Genomic DNA, 6,000 nt, shown 5'->3' with positions numbered 1-6,000 from the left:
CGAAGCCAGGATCCAGGAGCTTCTTCCAGGTCTCCCACACAGGTGCAGGGGCCCAATGACTTGGGAAGACCTTTACTGCTTTCTCAAGCCATAGCAGAGAGCTGGATCATAAGTGGAGCAGCTGAGACTTGAACCGGTGCCCATATGGGATGCCAGCACTGCATTTGGTGGCTTTGCCTGCTATGCCACAGTGCCAGCCCCAATCATGAATGTTTTAAAAATCATTTCTGTCCCATGAAGCCTACCAAAACCCCACAATATTAACCTAAGTTCCTTAATTTTTATTTGCATTTTAAGTATAGGAACCTTTTTTGCATGTTTTTTTCCAGCCTTATTACAGTACAACTAAGAAACAAAAATTGTATATATTCAAGGCATGCAATATGTGTTTCTATATGAGTCTGATCTTTATATTGCATTTTCACACAAACCTTTGGAATCTCCTGCTACTTACAGTATACTAAGAAAGGATTAGTACAATGAAGCTACTTAACAAATTTATCACTCTTATAGTGTTTTTTAAACTTATTTTATTTATGTATTTTCCCAGAAAGCTTTTATTTAAGGTACACATATTTTATGCATTCCATAAATACATCTTTAGCAGCATAATAATTCTTCCTACTGCACCTGCCCTCTCACTTATACTCCTATCATTTTATAGTGTTTTTTAAGAATACTGACCTAGGAAATTACAAGTACAGAATATAGGGTAAACTGGTTACCCGGGGTATATATTAGATTTTCAGAACCTTACCTCATAATTGTAAATTTGATTTTTTTTATGATTTATTTGAAAGGCAGGGGCTGGCACCATGGCTCACTTGGTTAATCCTCTGCCCGGGATGCCGGCATCCCATATAAGTGCAGGGTTCTAGTCCCGGTTGATCCTCTTTGGTTCCAGCTCTCTGCTGTGGCCCAGGAGGGCAGTGGAGGATGGCCCAAGTGCTTGGGCCCCTACACCTGCATGGGAGACCAGGAGGAAGCACCTGGCTCCTGGCTTTGGATCGGTGTGTCGCCAGCTGTAGGGGCCATTTGGGGAGTGAACCAATGGAAGGAAGACCTTTCTCTCTGTCTCTCTTTCTCACTATCTATAACTCTACCTGTCAAATAACAAAATAGAAAGGCAAGAAAGAGAGAAGGAGAGTAAGACAGAGACAGAGAAAGTGAGAGAGAGGATGAGGGATATCTCATCTCATGCATTGTTTCACTCCTCAAATGTCCTCAGTGGCAGGCCTGGGCCTCAGGTCTCCCACTTTGGCACAGGGGCCCAAGTCGTGGGGTCATCTTCTAGTGCTTTCCCAGGCACATTAGCAGGGAGGTGAATGGGAAGTGGAGCAGCTGGGACTCGGTCTGGTTCCCATATGGGATGCTGGCAGTCCAGGTGGAGGCCCAAGCTTTTACACCCCAGCTCCAGCACCATAACCATATATTTGTATCGTTTGACTAACATCTCTTCATTTTCATGCTCCCAGTGCATCACAAACACCATCCTGCTCTCTGACTGTGTTAGTTTGACTTTTGTATATTCCACATGTAAGTGTGCTCATGTAGTATTTCTTATTTCTGTGTCTTGTTTCACTCACTGTTATGTCCTATAGTTCCATACTTTTGGATCCATCTTGTGACAAGTAGTAGTGTTTCCTTTCTTTTTAAGGTTTGGTGAGGATGCCACTGTGTGTGTATCCCATTTTTCCTTATGCATCCATCAGCAAACATTTGGGTTATTTCCATATCGTGGAATTGTGAATGATGCTGAAGTGAATGGAGGGGGGGGGTGCAGACAATTCTTTGAGATGGTGATTTTCTTTTGGATTCATGGCCAATAAAGGTTATTCCTTTTTTAATTTCATTTGAGGGACTTCCATATTGCTTTTCATAGTGAATGGTACAATTTACATTCCCTCCAATACTGTGTGTTCTGTTTTATCTACATTTTGCCCAATGTTTGTTATCTTTTAACTTTTTAATAGTAGCCATTTAACAGATGTGAGATAATAACCATTGTCATCCTGATTTTCATTTTGCTGATGATAGCAATGTTCATAACTTTTTCACATACGCACTGGGTACATTGTATGTCTTTGTTGGAAAATATTGATTCAGCCCTTTGTCGTTTTTTAATTGTATTCTTTGTTTCTTAGTGGTATTCTTGTATTACTCCCTTGATCACACATCTGGTTTGCTAATAATTTCTCCTATTCTTTGGTTTGCCTTTTCATTTCATTGATCTTTGCTTTACTGCTTTTTGTTGTAGTTTCATTTCCTTATATTTGCTTTTGCTCTCTGTGCTTTAGTTGTTAATGCATAAGCAACCACTCTTGAGGCTAATGTCAAGGAATTTTCTATTTTATAAGTTGTAAGTGTTCAGATCTTCTGTGTGGACTTTTATTCATTTTGAGTTGATTTTAATATGTGGTGTAACAATGATGCAGTTTCAGTTTTGGACATGTGGTTATCCAGGTTGCTTCTGCCTCAGATGTGGGCCTTTATGTCCAGTGACTGCATGTTTGGTAACCCTGGTGGGCCAGGGTTCCCAGTATCTTCAGTTGGATCCATTAAACCAGATGCTGTGGCTGGAGTTGAGCAGGAGCTTGGCATGTGTGGTGATTTGGGAGTAGGAAACCATGTAGTGATGGAGTCAAGACAGGGGACTGTCCTCCTCTTCTGGAAGCCAGGGCTATATGAGGGTATGTCAGAAAGTTTTTTGAAGGGTAGACATTCGGCATAGTGGGAAAGACAATGCTCAGGATACCAGTGGCAGCCAGTGATGGCTTAAGTAGTTGGATTCTTGCTATCACATTGGAGACCATCTCCCAGCTTCAGCCTGGGTCAGATCAGCCCTGAGTATTGTGGGCATGTGGGTACTGAACTACTAGATGGGTGCTGTCTTTCTCTCTCTCTTGCTCTCTCTCTCTCTCTTCCTCCCTCCCCCTTTTTGATTCTCTGTGTTTTGCTTTTGAAACCAACTGCAATATTAAAACTAGGTGTAAAAATGGATATGGGCTGGCGCCGCGGCTCACTAGGCTAATCCTCTGCCTTGCGGCGCCGGCACACAGGGTTCTAGTCCCAGTCGGGGTGCCAGATTCTGTCCCGGTTGCCCCTCTTCCAGGCCAGCTCTCTGCTGTGGCCCGGGAGTGCAGTGGAGGATGGCCCAAGTGCTTGGGCCCTGCACCCCATGGGAGACCAGGATAAGTACCTGGCTCCTGCCATCGGATCAGCGCGGTGCACCGGCCACAGCATGCCAGCCATGGCGGCCGTTGGAGGGTGAACCAATGGCAAAGGAAGACCTTTCTCTCTGTTTCTCTCACTCTCCACTCTGCCTGTCAAAAAAAAAAATGGATACGGATGATTATCCCAGGAGCAGTAGATTACTGAGTAATTTCCTAGAATCACACAGTGGGATGTGTGTAGCTTACAATGATCTGTTATATCTGTTATTAGAAAATGAAATAAAGGGGGAGAGGAGGCAAGATGGCGGAATAGGAAGGGAGCACACTGATAGTCCGGGGAGAGATAGTTTAATAAAAATGGAGATACTGCAGGTTGAAGGAAGAGTAGGAGGAAACAGCAGAAGAAACTCTTCCGGAACACGTGATTCACAGCGGACCTGCGTGGAGAGCGTGGGAGCCCACAGTTCGGGACACCAGCGGCAGACTCAACACACCAGCGCTGGAACGCGAGGTGAGCCGAACCTCAATAGCCCGAGACACTGGCAGGCAAGCGGAGAGAGGAGACTAGAGGGAACGACCCCCGGTGGGGGGGACGTTCACCAGGCTAACTGGAAGAGAGAGAGAGAGAAAAAAAAAGGTGACTGGTACGGACACGAGTTTCTTTCTCTCCGCTCACCTCTCAAGGGCGAGCAAGACAAAGAGCAGGCGCCATCTTGGACATACGTCATAAGCAGAGCGACCTCAGGTCTGCACCGGCCCTGAGCCTAGCAGAAAAGCCTGACTCTGGGCGGGGCGAATTAACAGGAGATTAGGACAGAGTAAATTTGTGGTGCTACTGAACTGAGACTGTGAAAAAAGAGACGGTGGGGGAGAGAACTCACAGAATTCATGTGAGTACTCTCCAGAGACGCTACAATTCCGTAACTACCAACAACAGATGCTGGCGATGATGTGGGGAAAAAGGGACACTAACCCACTGTTGCTGGGAATGCAAACTGGTCAAGCCACTATGGAAGTCAGTCTGGAGAGACCTCAGAAACCTGAAGATAACCGTACCGTTTGACCCAGCCATCCCACTCCTTGGAATTTACCCAAAGGAATTTAAATTGGCAAACAAAAAAGCGGTCTGCACCCTAATGTTTATTGCAGCTCAATTCACAATAGCCAAGACCTGGAACCAACCTAAATGCCCATCAACAGTAGACTGGATAAAGAAATTATGGCATATGTACTCTTTAGAGTACTATACCACAGTAAGAAACAACGAAATCCAGTCATTTGCAACAAAATGGAGGAATCTGGAACACATCATGCTGAGTGAAATCAGCCAGTCCCAAAGGGACAAATACCATATGTTCTCCCTGATCGGTGACAACTGACTGAACACCAAAAAGCAAACCTGTTGAAGTGAAATGGACACTATGGGAAACGGTGACTTGATCAGCATAGCCCTGACTGTTAATGAACAACTTAATACATTATCCCTCTTAGTAGTTTTTTTGTCTGTTCTACTTAATATGACTGGTTTAATTCTGTAATTAGTACACAGTTATTCTTAAGTGTTGAAAATTAACTGAAATGTGATCCCTGTTAAACATAAGAGTGGGAATAAGAGAGGGAAGAGATGTATAATTTGGGACATGCTCAAGCTGACTTGCCCCAAATGGTAGAGTTAGAAACATACCAGGGGATTCCAATTCAATCCCATTAAGGTGGCATGTACCAAGGCCATCTCACTATTCCAAGTGATCAATTTCAGTTCACAATTGATCATAATGAAAGGACTAAGAGTCAAAGGGAGCACATAAACAAGTCTAGTACCTGCTAACACTAACCGATAGAATAAATAAAGGGGAGAGTGATCCAACATGGGAAGTGAGATACTCAGCAGACTCATAGAATGGCAGATGTCCTAAATAGCGCTCTGGCCTCAGAATCAGCCCTAAAGGCATTCGGATCTGGCTGAAAAGCCCATGAGAGTATTTCAAGCATGGAAAGCCAATACACTCTGGCAAAAGATCTCTGTGAGTGAGATCCCAGTGGAAAGAACAGGTCATCAAAGAAGGAGGTACCTTTCTCTGAAGGGAGGAGAGAACCTACACTTTGACTATGACCTTGTCTAAACGAGATAAGAGTCAGAGAACTCAGAGGGCTTCCATGGCCTTGGAAACTCATGACTGGAGCATAGGGAGATTACTGATGCCATAGACAGGAGTGTCAATTGGTAAAGTCAACAACAGGAGTCACTGTGCACTTACTCCTCATGTAGGATCTCTGTCCTTAATGTGCTGTGCATTGAGATTTAATGCTATAACGAGTACTCAAAGAGTATATTTCACTTTGTGTTTCTATGGGTGTGCAAACTGTTGAAATCTTTACTTAATGCATACTAAACTGATCCTCTGTAAAAAAAAAAAAAAGAAATTATCAATTCCCAACTTGACTCTCACTGGGATTAAACATGACAATAGGTCTGATCTGATTTCATCATCATTTAAAAAAAATCATCTATTATTTTTCACTTTATGTTTCTGTGTGGGAGCAAACTGTTGAAATCCTTACTTAATGTATACTAAGCTGATCTTCTGTATATTAAGATAACTGAAAATGAATCTTGATGTGAATGGAAGGGGAGAGGGAGTGGGAAAGGGGAGGGTTGTGGGTGGGAGGGACGGTATGGGGGGGAAGCCATTGTAATCCATAAATCGTACTTTGGAAATTTATATTCATTAAATAAAAGTTTAAAAAATGTAAAAAAAAAAAAAAAAAACAAAAGAAAATGAAATAAAGGAGCTCAAGGCTCTGTCCATAAAATAATGCAAAAGAT

This window comes from Oryctolagus cuniculus, chromosome 19, assembly GCF_051225735.1.
Source record: "Oryctolagus cuniculus isolate XC-2025 breed Fujian yellow rabbit chromosome 19, ASM5122573v1, whole genome shotgun sequence".
NCBI classification, from domain to species: domain Eukaryota; kingdom Metazoa; phylum Chordata; class Mammalia; order Lagomorpha; family Leporidae; genus Oryctolagus; species Oryctolagus cuniculus.
Note: the sequence above shows the minus strand (reverse complement) of the source record.